Source organism: Schistocerca piceifrons, chromosome 5 (genome assembly GCF_021461385.2).
Source record: "Schistocerca piceifrons isolate TAMUIC-IGC-003096 chromosome 5, iqSchPice1.1, whole genome shotgun sequence".
Classification (NCBI taxonomy): Eukaryota; Metazoa; Arthropoda; class Insecta; order Orthoptera; family Acrididae; genus Schistocerca; species Schistocerca piceifrons.
In genome coordinates, this window is record NC_060142.1 from 195,221,156 (window position 1) to 195,236,915 (window position 15,760).

The window sequence follows — 15,760 nt, forward strand, 5'->3', positions numbered from 1 at the left end:
GAATTTTACTCGTTATTAGAGCTGTGACATTTGAGAAGAAGAGGATTCTAAGCTATGTTCGATCTTAATCGCCTAGAGATGACTGCTTGTCTTGGAAAAGACAAATAAGATTGCTAGAAAGGGAAAATTTTATACATTTCTTTAGACATTTACGCCGGTGCCGAAAAATTTGAAGCCATTTAGAGTTGTTGCAGTTAGCTGTACTTTAGAGTGTCTCAAATACAATAGGAAAGTGGTTTCCATAAAAGCTTGCACTAAAACTGAACAGTGTAGGAAAATACAATAGTATTACATGTAGAATTGCGAAAGGAAGTTGTGCAGCATTGCCGCAGGTACGCCAACAGCCTAAGTGAATGTTTCATCACTCTGCACTGTCGACTGTGTTATCAAACTGTTGTATCAACTATACAGCAATTATTCTCCAATTTCGATTACGGACAACCGGTATGATGGCAGTATTGCTGACCTTAATTCAGTTATCGCTGAGGGGGAGGTAAATGCTGTTTTTTACGGTCATTGCGTAGTTTCAGTGTAATGGGCTTAATGTCTATCGACCGAGCCGTCATTAGCGTCACAGTGGTGAGTAAGACTGTATTCGCTTTCAAGACGACCAAAATCGATATATGTAAATGTCAACATCCTGTTGACATCGGCATCATTAGAGATTATATGGATTTGAGAGATAGAATGAATAAGCAGCTGTTTTTCCAACAGTATTCAACAGAAAGTAAAGAAGAATAAGCGAATAGCACAAAGGACAATGAAATAACAGTTGAACTACCTAATAACAAGTTCCGTATGTAACCCAATCAGTAACAGGGGAGGGGGGGAACTTTATGCCCACACTCGAAAAATATTGTAATCTATCCAGTTACTTTATATTACAAAATTTAGAAAAAATTAGTTGTTTTTTATAATTATGTTTTAAATTCTGAATTATTTTATTATTATGTTTTTAATTTTTCAGTTGAGCTAACCATCTCTAACGACCTTGATGTCGACAGGCGTTAATTCCAATCTTCCTTCTTTCCTTGAGTTCAACTGAATCGTAAAGAGGTACATGTCATGAAACTTCCTGGCAGATTAAAACTGTGTGCCCGACCGAGACTCGAACTCGGGACCTTTGCCTTTGGCGGGCAAGTGCTCTACCAACTGAGCTACCGAAGCATGACTCACGCCCGGTACTCACAGCTTTACTTCTGCCAGTACCTCGTCTCCTACCTTCCAAACTTTACAGAAGCTCTCCTGCGAACCTTGCAGAACTAGCACTCCTGAAAGAAAGGATATTGCGGAGACATGGCTTAGCCACAGCCTGGGGGATGTTTCCAGAATGAGATTTTCACTCTGCAGCGGAGTGTGCGCAGATATGAAACTTCCTGGCAGATTAAAACTGTGTGCCCGACTGAGACTCGAACTCGGGACCTTTGCCTTTGGCGGGCAAGTGCTCTACCAACTGAGCTACCGAAGCACGATTCACGCCCGGTACTCACAGCTTTACTTCTGCCAGTACCTCGTCTCCTACCTTCCAAACTTTACAGAAGCTCTCCTGCGAACCTTGCAGAACTAGCACTCCTGAAAGAAAGGATATTACGGAGACATGGCTTAGCCACAGCCTGGGGGATGTTTCCAGAATGAGATTTTCACTCTGCAGCGGAGTGTGCGCTGATATGAAACTTCCTGACAGATTAAAACTGTGTGCCCGACCGAGACTCGAACTCGGGACCTTTGCCTTTCGCGGGCAAGTGCTCTACCAACTGAGCTACCGAAGCACGACTCACGCCCGGTACTCACAGCTGTACTTCTGCCAGTACCTCGTCTCCTACCTTCCAAACTTTACAGAAGCTCTCCTGCGAACCTTGCAGAACTAGCACTCCTGAAAGAGAGGATATTACGGAGACATGGCTTAGCCACAGCCTGGGGGATGTTTCCAGAATGAGAAGTACATGTCACTTCTTACAATGAATGTCATTCAATTCTTTCGGATTGAAAATCTCTTCAAAATGTATGTTGTGAGTAAAAGTCAACAAAAGTGAATTAAATTTGTCTTTTTAGTTTTTTTTTGTTGTGGTCATATATAACCTCCAGGTTGGTAGTACACTCGTTACTGAGAATGGATTGATACTGATTAGTGTGTGGTGAAAGATATTTTCAGGTTGTGAACCTTGTAGAGTGGGCATAAAGTATCCCCCCTTCCCACACTTCACCGCCCCCACCCGCCATGGTCATGCACATTATGGAAAATGCGTTGGTATTCCTAGATTTAATTAGCCAATATACGTTCGAGGCACAGCTCCATTATAGAGCTTCCACCGATTACCGATTATCGAATGAACTCCATTGTGATGTCAAAGAGCCAGAAATGCGTACTTGTCTGTGGACGGTTATAATGCGTTTTTAATGGAAATTTACGAAGATATGGTAGTACATACATGGAATTAAAGAAGAAATTATGAAAACTCACTGGTATGTGACTACATTACTGTATAATTCTGTATATATTCTACCACAACACCAATAATTACAGTTAAAGACACACTGCAACAGCCGATAGACGTGCTTTGTGCCGTATTGACATCACAGTGAAGCTCCTCCGAAAATTAGCTGTAGATCTGATATTGGAACTGTGCTTCTAAATGTACATTTCATAAGTAAGTACTCTGTAGAAAAGAAAGTCGGCCTTCTATATTCGTATTCATAAATGTAATTTTTTTTAAAGTGCCACTATGAATACCATGAAATTAACAACGAATGTTATCGCTTCAGAAAATGTGCACGATATTTCATCCTTAGGACCACGATAATTCGTCATCGATAAATAAATTTCCTTTATTTTCATACATGTTTCCATAGTATCAGCAGCAAACTTGGCTAGTTAATAACTAAACCCATTGATGGTTCATTTATTGTCTCCTGTGGTTTCGTAAATAATGAGTATGATGCTTCAAAACGTCGTATAGAAACGTCGACAGTAGAGGAAGGAGAGGTGCCATCTCCTCGTATATGAAGGATACGGTATTTCATAGTGTTGTTTAACTACAACATCAATTCAAGGTACATCTGAAGCGTATAGCGAATTATAAAAACTACAATACACACAATCAAGGTTCATTGTAAAGGTACTAGAAACCATTCACTGACAATATGAACCCAGTGATCTGTAGCATAAAGTTATGAGCAGAGGTTATGAAACGTCATTTGCTACGCTTCGATGCTAGAACGAGTTGTTTGTAGAGACTTCGTCAGAATAAAATAGCTATTGCTCGACAATTCTGAAGAAGATATTTTCCATCCACTGAAAGATAAATGATAATAATTCTGACGATTACTATTGTGTAATATGTTGACACCTGAAAAAACAATGGCCAGAGTTTGTGGGTTTATTTTCTTACTGTGACAGCCCCCTTAAATTTTCATTACGTGAATCACAGTGTGTAGATCACACTACGAATCTCTGTGGTATGAGTAGGATTGAACCGTTTACATTTTAGTTGAGCCTACTTTACGTGAAACACTAAATGCAAGAAATAATTATATTGTCATACTAAATTATTTTCATGGAAGAACCACGTATCAAAAGTCAAATTAATTTCGCTTTTGTTTCATAGCTCGGCGGGACAATATAAATATTTAGATTTCGAGACTTTACTATATCTTCCTCTCATTTAACACGCACTGACATATTGTTAAAACATGTGTGCCCAGGTTTCTCGCTAATTTCTGAGACAAACTATTCCTCTACGTCATTGTGTACCTTCTATTATTAATGACGACGAAGTAAATTGACCTGCAGATATGCCATATGAGTCCAAAAATTATCGCAACTGGGTCATCCCCCCCCCCCTCCACCCTATCCGTCCCCGTCTAGTTAAGTACAGCGGACAGAACGTTCACACAGCCATGTGAAACTGTCTGAAAAGTCCTTTTTTGGGATGTTTTTGAATTCTTATGTCACATAGGCCTGAATGTCGGTAATGTCATCAAATTGTTGAGCTTTCGTAAGACTTTCATCTGTACTTTGTCATTTTACGTTGGGATCGTATTGCTGACGGAAAGTTTCGAGATACGTCACGACTTTTTTCTTGTTTTTGGTCAGAAAAAGATTGTTTTGCGTTTTTCATTTCGATCAAGTTGTGGCAGTGGTACACGCGTCATTGTTCTTGTCAAGGAGCCAAGGTGTGCGGGACCAGACTTTGCACGCTTTTTTCTCTTCCTCAAAACGTCGTGGAGAATGTCTTGAACATTTGATTTAGAGACGTTGCTCCATTGTGGTCTGCGACACAACAACGTTGACACGCTACTGTCGCACGCCTACTACTGAATACTGTCAGCTCACAGTCACTTGTTCGAACGCACGTTGCAAGTTCAAGCTGCCACCGTAGTTAATGCGCAGACGTAGCTAATACTCCAGGAGTAAATTCAGTCTTGAAATTTTTTGATAGGACGACGTAGACTGGCTTGATGAAAACTGTCACCTCAGATATATCATGTTAAAGGGTCCCCTAGGTGAAGAGTCACACAAGTCCAACATAAAGTGGTCAACTTGTATTTTCAGTTCGTTAATCACTGACCGAAGACATCAAATTGTTTTATAACTGTGTAGACTTTTTTTAAATTTTTTGTTTTTAGAGAATAACTGATGTAAATGAGAGAACTTCAATGTTACAGATGTGACAACGGGCTTGACTTTGTACTGCGCAAGTTTGAAATACCCAGTTTTCCACTTTGTTTAGGTTTCCCGTGATTTTCCTAGATCTTTAACAGCTAATGATTGGATGGTTCCTATGGAATGACGCAGCCTATTTCCTTCCAAATTGTCGCCCATTTTATTGTACTCCGTGTCTAATGAACTCGTTGTCGTTGGTTTTTTTCTGCCTTCTTTTCTTCTTTCTTAGTCATCCAGATACTTTTATAAGGTACAAATAATTACAAATGAAAATGCATTTGCAACTGTAAATACTCTTTTTCTCTTACGACCGATTTATGCCATATCTTCCGAAAATGTCGCGTTTATGCCGTCCTGTCTCCACGCGAAAGTAGCAAATCAAACAAGCTGCGATAACCACACCACGCTTTGGCCTGTTCCTCGGGCAGCGTGGCCGCTGGCGCCTTGGTTTTAACTGAGAATGAGCTACACGAATTGGAAGCGGCCCTGGAAATAGAACGACTCTGACCCTCACACCGCAGTTTTTATTATTAGCGGTACCTGCCCCCAGACCTGCCCTTAATCTAAACCGCCTGACAAAATGAGGCACTCAAGGGACATGGCCGGATGTCAGTTTGTCTCTGTACACGAATGTGCCGTTTTAAGGTATGGAAATGCCTAGAGCTGCAATTCTCTGTGACAGGTAGAACGAACACCAGAATGCTTTAATGTTGTTCGTGTCTAGTGTTTTTGCCAAGCATGGCCGGGTGTGAGCAACGTCAGACGTTGTCACTGTATAGGCCACGGAGTTGCTGCGTGTTTGTAGGAGACAGCGCTATCAGCAGCTGACACAGAGCGATTGAGGCCTCACTTTGGGCCTCCATCTGACCGGCTGGTCGAGTCTTGCGACCAAGAGCACCCACACAATATTTTTTTATTAAAGGTGCGGCGGCGCGGTTCCTTCCGTCCCTTTTACGACGAACCTGCACCTACCTGTGAACATTGTCTCAGCAGATCATCAGTAGGAAAGCCGAGCGAAACCTACTGTACTTCGACGTGAACCAGGCCACAATTAAAGTCACTAATGTACGTTTCGGGAGAAAGTTTTCACACGAAATGAAAGGTTGGAAATTTTGTCCTTAATTAATATATTCTGAAACTTAGGAGAACAAGTATCATTGCCAAGCCCGTGCTAGTCTTAACACGGTCACTCACAATCCCTTTCACTCACGTTAGCAAGTATATGGTTTTTCATTTACTGAAAACGTAATAGCTACAAAAATACGGATTGTGTTTGATTGAGAATGCTCCCCAAATATTGAGTCTGTCGGCATCTGATGCAGTCACAGTTTTTAGCCATCGACCTGCTCAATACACCACGCGGAATTTATGTCTTTTCTCGTCACAAAATTCACTTAAAAATTCCGAAATTTCTACATCTATCTGAATAATTATGCCGTCACTTTACAACACCTCTGATGTATGGAACACTGCTAGATCCGGCAACTTATCATTTCCATCGGAACAACTACAACACACGCCCCAACTGTTTCATGGCTAGGCTCCGTCTCCTCTCTAGAATACTCTTAAGTCTTCTCTACCAGCAGAGAAAGGCGCGTGAAGACTACTGTTTTACCATTGGTCAGTTTACTCAACAGCCAATAGCAAGACAACATTCTCCCGCGTCAGTCCACGCTTTTCATTAATAACCAAACTCAAAATAGTAAACCTAACGACTGCACTTTTTACCGACGTTATATACGGAAGTGTTGTTTACGCATAAAATTATTCCCTTTACCATAAACTTACTTTACAAATCTATTCTACAAAGTCCCCTTTGTTTACATCCATACTTCTTCGAAATGTTCCCACACTAAATCCCACTACATAACCCGTTAAACAGTTATCTTCATATTAACCTTAAATCACACTCACGCGTCATTCATACTGCTGAAACACATTTAGAACATTTTACACACACATAAGGAAATAATAACACTTTATGTAAATACTAGAACAGTTTATGAAAAACATTCTATTACTTTAGTGCACTCTAGTGGGCACAATCGAAACTAAACCACAGTCCCCTATCCAATACTGTCCTCTATCGGCAAGATACACGTCCGACCCTGGTAGCTGAGTGGCAGTCTGCTTTCGGCAGGGCAACAGAGTGGACGCGTACGTGTTGACTTCGTGCGGAGCGCGAGCTCGCCTTGTATACATTCTGACGGCCGTTGCTTAAGTGCCGGCTTACCTTGTACGATCCACGGCGAACCGTTACCATAAATCAACACTCCGATTTACTTTCTGCAACGATTATGCCCGACCCAAAGCACTCGAGGTGGAGCGTTTTCTGCGAGAGGAAGTGAAGATCCCGGCGACCGATATTATCGGCATACATTTGTCCATCGTGAGCAGCACGGTCTATGTGAAAATCATTAACGACGCGGCGTGCGAACGCATACTACGTCAGACCAAACAGGGGCTCCGCTTCTGTCATGCTGATGGAATGTGGAGGAGGTAACCGTCGACCACGCAGGCTTAGGTATGCGAACGATACGCATTTTCGAATTGCCATTCGAACTTCCTGCTGAGGAAGTCGTCGGGGCACTTCGCCCATACGGCAAAGTCCATGGCCACACTGCGGAGAAGTGGACACAGTTTCGGACGTATCCTGTCCTAAACGGGGTCCGACAGGTCACCATTGATCTCCGAAGCCACGTCCCGTCCTATTTACAGATCGGCGGATGCCGTGCAATAATTATATACGACGGCCAGCCTCGGACCTGCTCCGGGTGCGGCAAAGAAGGCCACCTTAGATCCGAATGCCTACAACGGCGTATTACGCAACTTCCAGCTGCCGAATAACCACCGACGTCGCAACCTACAGTGCTACCGGTGACCTATGCCGCTGCTCTAGCGTCTCCTACCGCTTTGCAACATCGCCCGGTCACCACAAACGACGCCACCAACGAGCCCGACCAGACACCGACGGAGAGCGCCTCGGACGGCCCGCCGCCTCGGCCGGCCACCGACGCCGCTCCGAAGATGCCGGGGCAACCAGACGCTGACCCTGACCTCGGAAACACGATGGAGATCGACTCGGTCATCGTTCCTACAGCGGCCTTTCTGCCAGAGCCACGCGACTCCCTTCCGTCGTCGGACACGGAGGGTCGCACAAGGAAACAACGTTCTCCGAAACGTCGCAAGCGAAGGCGTCGCACAGTTTCCAGCCAAGAGGAGACGTTGCAAGTCGAGGAGGACGCAACCGCCGACCAGCACGAGGCCTCAGAACCCGCTACTGCTGTCGAAGACGTTATGAGCGCGGAGACATCTAGCGGTGTGCTGCGCCCCGTGCTGACGCTGAACTAAACCATGAACTTATCACAGGCGACACTACACCACACACAATTACACCATCTTCTGCAGACAAAATGGAAGATACACCAGTGTCCGCTTCCACGGCGTGGCACGAGGAGGTCGAGAAGCAGGAACCGTTACGGGACCCTGCGCCGTCACGGCCGCACCACTAATCTTACTCTCCCCAGACACCCCTGCGGGCCAGCGGGATAACGTTCCGCTGCGACGCCCTCACCCTTGCGCGGACAGCGGAGTGGACCAGCCTCCAGCAATCCGACACCAGGCCTACCGGATAGCAACATCCGTTCCAGGGTGAAAATCCGCTTTATGCAGGAGATGTTCTGGGATTCGGATATTGATTTCGCCCTTCTGCAGGAGGTTCACTTGGCTAGTCTCTCGGATATCAATGGCTATACCGCCCATGCCTCCGCGAGTGGTCCTATGGGCCAGCTACGTCCGCCACGGGATTTCTGTGACCGATGTCGCCTTCCTTCCATCAGCTCGGGGCATGGCACTCACTGCCATGGGGACACGCATCATTAATGTCTACGCTCCCTCAGGCACCGACAGACGCCATGAAAGAGCCCAGTTTTATTCCGAGGAAATCGCTCCCCTGTTTTTAGGGCGTTATGACCACTGCCTACTAGGAGGTGATTTTAACTGCGTTCTGCATCCTAAAGATCAGATTCCCCACTGTGCTACATGCCAGGAAATACGTATAGTGGTGCGAGACCTCCTGCTTCACGATACCGGGGAAGTTCAACACGGCTACCTTTCTGGCCATACCTTTCTTACCAGTCATTCCGCAAGCCGACTAGACAGGATATATGTCTCACAAACTCTTAGATCTGCGGTACGGGGCGCCGAACGCTGGCCGCTCGCCTTTTCCGACCATTGCGCTTACATCTGTACGGTCCTCCTTCCGCCGCAATCAGTATGGCGCAGCCGTGCGCCATGGAAACTCAATACATCCCACTTGCATGACCTGGCGTGTCGCCAACAAGTCACTGAAACGTGGACAGCCTGCGAACGACGCCTTCCCCGCTACCACTCGACATTGACATGGTGGCTGGAATGCGCCAAGCCGGCGATCCGGAGGACACTAATGAGATACGGGAAGGACATGGCCTACTGGCATCGTACCACTGTTGACTTCTATTACGCGATTCTCCGACATCTGGACGCTCAACCGGCAACCCCGGACAACCAGTTGGAACGGCAAAGTACTAAGGCGAAGATAATTACGCTGGCACGCCGGAAACTGCAAGGGGTCGTGATACGGACGCGGCGCCACGATCACGCGCATTTAGAAATTCCATCCATGCATCATATAGTGTCCGACTAACGACGGCGCCGTCGGCAGATCATCAGCACTCTGACCACGCCTCATGGAACGCAGGTGACCACTCAGAATGACATCGTCCACGCATTCGTCTAGAACTACCGTCGTACTTATAGTGAAGAAGACGCTGAAACTGCAGCAGACAACTGCATTTTGCATTACGTCACGCGCGCCCTCCCCCACACGGAGGCGGATGCTTTGACAGTGGACGAGGCAATTGCCAAGGGTGCTGTCAACAGATCGCCCGGCATTGAGGCTTACCGATTGAGTTTTACCGTACCTTTCGGGACCTCATGGCACCACGGTGGACGACTATGTATCAAGAACTGATGACATCTGACCAAGCAATCCCACCCGCCTTTGCTGAGGGCATCATCATACCAGACCACAAACGAGTCCGTGGTTCGATGGTCACGAGTTACAGACCGCTCATCCTACTGAATGCCGATTAAAAGATTTTCGCGCGCTTACTGGCAATGCGGCTCCGAACAACACTCCCTCGTATCCTCTCGCCAGAGCAAACGACGCCTGGAGGACAGGTTAACATACAGAATGCCACAGGGGAATGGCGCGACTTAATTGCGATAGCGGCGGCCTGCAGACTCCGTGCAGCGGTCGTCGCTATAGACTTCGACAGCGCCTTCGATAAAGTGCATCATCGTTTCCTGTTTTCGGTGGCAGCCTGAATGGGCATCCCCCCTCCGTTTCTCGACGTCATCCGGCGTCTTTACGACAGTGCCAGTTCACGTGTCCAAGTCAATGGACGTTTAGCAGGGCCGGTAACTATCCGCCGGTCGATACGGCAGGGGTGCCCCCTCTCTACCCTCCTGTATGCCATTGCCCTTGAGCCCCTTATTGGTGGCTTGACGACCAAGCTCTCTGGCCTCACCCTACGCCAACACACTTTTCGCTGTCGGGCATATGCTGATGACCTCCTCCTCCTCATTCGCTCCGGCTCTGAGATTCTGGAAGTCCTTAGATTGATTATCCGTTATGGGGCTGCCGCTGGCAGTGCCATGAATGTCGCCAAATCTTCTGAAATTAACATTGGACGAGGCCTCCAGGAGGGTGAAGTGGCGGTCCTGCCGCTTGTGCGGACTTTCCGGTACCTGGGCGTTACCTTTACCCCCACGGTCACACGCACAGCGGCAACGAATATCCGTCGCCTGTTACACGTCATCCGCAACGACGTCCGCCAGAACCTCTTGCGCCGCCAGGACACACTTCAACAGGTTGAGTTTCTTAATCTTTATGTGGCATCAAAATTGGTTCACATCGCGCAAGTTCTCCCTCTGCCAACTGCAATTGGTCGCAACCTTCAGGCGGCTTTTGGCTATTATCTCATGGCTGGTTCAATGTTTAAAGTCCGTTATGAGACACTTACCCTGCCCTAACGGTATGGTGGGGTCGGGCTCGTCAATGTCCGTATGCGAGCTGCAGCCTTGTACATACCATGAGAAAACAGTGGACAGGCCAGGGTACATCTGTAACACGCAGCTTGCTTGAGGTCCTCCTACCTGCTTCCACCTCACCACCGGTGTCTGTCGGCCATATTGTGCCTCATTTGTCCCATATTTCGACCTTTTTCGTCGACTACAGTTACATACATACCAGTCTCCCAGATACACGCCCACCTAGGACTAAGGATTTTTACAGCCTGTTGCTGTGCTGTGTTCCCCGGAATGTGATGGAGACGAAACATCCCTCCATCCAGTGGCCCATAGTGTGGACTACCGTCCACCAGCCCTTCCTCCCTACGAACGTCCGGGCACTGTGGTATCACATAGTAAACAGGAAATTTGCCACGAAGCAGCGCCTGCACAACATTGGCTTGTCAGAATCCCCTCTTTGTCTTCTTTGCCAGAAACTGGACACTGATGAACACCGTTTGACATGCGCCTCACCGCAAGATGTATGGCGCTTCGTGCAGCAAATCATTGCCCGCTATCTCCGGGTGCCACCAGACACAATCGAACCTCGAATGTTTCTATACCCGGAGGACCGACATTTTCCCGCCGCCAAATGTCATGCTATTACGTGGGTCAAAGGGTGAGCGGTCGCTTATCTCTTTCATGAGGGACCTAAATGCCGCCTCGACTTCTGGACCTATTTGCGAACAGCCCATGCAGCTCTCGAAAACACGCCACGTTATCGAACATTATTTGCTAACTATCTTCGAGTGGTCTTTGTTAGACCTCCACTGAGTTGGGGGGTGCCTGGCTCAGAGGGCAACCACCCCTCCTCCCCCGGCGGTGTCTGAGTTTCAACCGCCTACGATCTATTCTACTTCTGACCTCCGCGGATGGGAGAGCGCGTCGCAGATTGCGCGGATTTTACTTCTTTATTCTTTTCCTTTTTCCTTTCTTTTTCTGTAACCAGAATTTACATTTCTTTTCTCTTTCGCCGATGTGTTCACATAATTTCATGAATATTACAAAAACACATGCAAATAAATAGATAACAACGCCTTCCACTACTGTTGATTCCTGTGTCTCCCATTTCCCTAAGCACCACAGGCTCGGTGGTGGTGAGGAGGACACTGTGGCCAGGCCTCGGGTTTCGACCCCTGCCCACTTCGCCCCCCGAGCCCCCACCAATCCACTAGAACTCGGACTTTTACGCTAGACGCCTCGGGTTTCGATTCCTCCCATGGCACCTTTCCTTCCCTTACGTTTCTTGTTATTCCACCAATTATTCACAAAAAAATAAAAAAAGCAGTTCTAGGCAAAAAAATAAAAAAAGCCGTCTAAAGCACTGCAGTCATGAACTGTGCGGCTGGTCCCGGCACCCGGCAGAGGTTCGAGTCCTCCAAAAAAAAAAAAAAAAAGTGCTCAGCGCGACAAAATGTCAATCCTAAGGGCCCGGGTTCGATTCCCGGTTTTCTCGCTCAGGGACTGGGTGTTGTCCTAATCATCATCATTTCATCCCCATCGACGCGCAAGTCGCCGAAGTGGCGTCAAATCGAAAGACTTGCACCCGGCAAACGGTCTACCCAATGGGAGCCCCTTGTCACACGACATTTACATTTTTTTCGGCTGATACATAAACTACGTGCGCGTCCAGTCTCGCGTCACCATCTGTCACTATCCAGCTTTGAGACACATCTCCCACTTAACCGCCTCCAAGGCAGGATCGGTATACGGCGCTACGGCTCAAAGGGTAGCAGGGGGAGGGTTGGTTCAAATGGCTCTGAGCACTAGGCGACTTCTGAGGTCATCAGTAACCTAGAACTTAGAACTAATTAAACCTAACTAACCTGCGACCGTAGCGGTCGCTCGGTTCCAGACTGTAGTGCCTAGAACCGCACGGCCACTCCGGACGGCCAGGGGGAGGGGACCTGAGGGTATGGAGTAAAGTTTTTGAAGACGAAAGGCGATTTATAAGCAGCTTTTAAAAAATTCTATTCCGATTATGTTAAAAACTTGCGTAAGACAGACTTTGAAACCATTTTCTTGAATGAAAACAACCTCACTGCAGAACATATTCTCCTTTCCCTGGGAGTTACCGGAGGGGCGTCCCTACCTTCTCCCAGGGCACGGACGGCCTTGTGCAGTGCCCAGATATGTGGTGCATTGTGATGTGACAGTGACCAGATGTTGGACCATATTGAAAAGTGAGGACAGCCATACTCATCATCGAGGTTGCGGTCGACCACATCTGACCACCAACCACATTGTAACCCATTCACATATGCCCGGGCAATCCGAGAGAAAGTAGTGGACACTCAGAAACACTCTGCACCATTGACCGGATACGCAGCCCCATGCGTAGGCTGGCGTTTACATAAACGGCTGCGTCTGGAGTGGTGTCGTGATCTGGAAGCATGGTTTGCTGATACTGGCATCGCACTGTGTTCAGTAGCGATACGCAGTTCTGCTCTACCACTGAGGAACATTGTCACCGTATATGACGGCGACGTGGGGAAAGATCGTAATCTTTCAATATTTTGGAGAGGCATAGCGGTGTTACTCCTGGTGTCTTTCCGTGAGGACTCATCGGGCATGCTTTCACGGCTGTTACTGACTGATGGAATTGTGACGGCCCAATGACACGTCACGGACGTACTACAAATTCACTTGCCTGTCGTCTGAAAGCACGTGGTGGCTTTTTTCAGTAGGGCAATGCTCATCCGCACATTTTCTGTATCTCTAGGAGTTGGCTGCATCATGATGAGCTGCTCCCGTGGTATGCAAGATCCCGTGATCAAGGTCGTGTTAAGACAGCTGTGGGCCAGATTGCCTCAGGACAAGATACAGCGGTTTATGACACCCTTCCCAACCGCATCGGTGAATGCATCCAGGCCAGAGGGCGTGAAGAGTCGTACTACAGTTTTCGGAAAAAAATGTCGCAGTATATTTTTCAAACACCTATTACCAATTCTTTTAATAGACGAAGACTGGTACAATAATTCACAATGCTCTAATTGATCAACATTCTCATTTTCACGTGATTGATATGCTCTTGATTTTATTGTGCTATTTTACTTAATGTAATCGTATTATTTGAAAGTGGTGCCTGATAGAAAAACATAGAGCCCGACGTAAAAGCTTGCAGAAATCCATACGTGACTCGTTGAAATCGTAAAATCTCTCGTCTTCACTGGAAAAATGTAGAAGCTACTTATCCGTTACGAAACTTACTAGATTATGAAATCTACAGGCCACAAAGTGAATTGATTTCACTAGCTCACCATTTTTCTTTCTGTGACTGTTGGCTTTTCCACTGAAGAGCAAAATGACAGACGGACCCTTGGCGCCGTGAGTCCACACGTTAACCCGAAATGGCGGTGGCGGTGTGTCAATAATTCAGGACGAATGTCCTCCAGCCTGTTGCGTGCTACCTCCACGGCTCTTGCTTCAACTCAATTTGTCCGTATTGCGTGTCTGGAAATTCTGAGCCATCTACGGAGTAAAGTACGCAATTTCAGCAGTCACAAATGTGCTGCCCCCATTTATCGACTTCACCTGTTCAGAATTATTATCCTTTCGGGAAACTTTTTATTATCCAAAAGTCCCCTCACGTGCGCGATATGTAGAATCGTATGTTTTAAATTGCCTGTTGTTCTAGAAAAAAAAACAATCGCATAAAAGCAAAGGCCATTACCGTATTCGAGTATTCAGAGTAACAATTTAGATTCTTTGTCATTACTACATTCAATGTATCAAGTACATCCTATGCTGAAGAATGTCGAAGATTAGATGGGTAGATCGCGCAACTGATGATGAACGTGGGATTTAGCAGATGTTCGGAGATAAAGGAATTTGCATAGAATGGCCTGGAAGGTCACATCAGACTAAACTTCGGATTGAAGAGAACAACAGTAGCAAACAATCCTATTATTATTTATTTATAATTGATGACAATTACGAATTATGGCGTAGACATCACGAGGCAGGCTCAACCACCAGAGCCACATGGATGTGTTTCTTACTTGGGTTTAAAGCGTACAATTTCCGAACGAGGGAAATTTTGTTCAGACATTATGTGATCCGCGGGCAGCACAAACGTCCTGTTATCTGTCGAGCGTTCTTCAAATATCTATATGGGAGTGACATTTTGGTAATGAACTAAGACGACCCTGCGGAAATGATGTTTTTGTCTCTTAATGTCGTGCGTCGCGAATCCCTGTTATTAGCAGAGCGACGCTAATAAAGGGAGGGTTCACTGTTTTTGATTGCTAGTGATGGTAGGTGTAGCTTCTACATGAAGCTACCAGCGCCTCTGACATGTCATTCACTCTCCTAAGAGTTTTGGGTACATTTATAATGACTTGCTGTTCACCTTTGTTCACGACGCGCGCGCACACACACACACACGCACAGATTCACACATACATACACGAGAAGTTGTCGCCTTTGTTCGGACAATTGTAGCTAGATACAGAAAACTAGTTACACATTCATGTTAATTCGAAAATATTGTATGTGTATAGTACTCTTCATCAGGCGTTTGTGTACCTTTGTCGGAGCATGCGAGACTTGAAACCAAATTATGTGAAAGCAAATACCTTCGTTGATTTGTAGCACCAGAATACTTCCGTGACTAGTTGTGCTCATTATTCACATATATAGTTTCCAATGGCCGACTGATTACATTTCACATTTATTGCGTTGTCTAAATTCGAACGATATGCTAATACTCTGAAAGTCTAATTTTTTTAGCGATGGATCCACGAGGTTTTATCCTCAGCGAAATACAAATGGAAATTTATAGGCTCGTCTACTACCTGCAGATTGGTGCTGTGACAGTTTCAAAATTCCCCGTCATATACAAAATGGTCTACTAAAATTCAAATACAGAATAGGAGAACCACTCTGAAAGCAGGAAAAGACATGACAAATAAAAAGAAAGATAGGTCTTCAGCCAGTGTAGAGGCAGAACTATGGTGCAAGAGGCTTCGGAGTCCAACAAACTAC

The 15,760-nt window shown here is 46.3% G+C and overlaps 1 non-coding gene across 1 annotated transcript; it reads right to left on the minus strand.

Annotated features, from left to right (window-relative positions):
• Positions 1-1,093: 1,093 nt before the first annotated feature.
• Trnaw-cca lies at positions 1,094-1,168 on the minus strand. Its single transcript has one exon. It is a non-coding gene; the product is annotated as a tRNA-Trp (tRNA).
• Between the last annotated feature and the right edge of the window lie 14,592 nt (positions 1,169-15,760).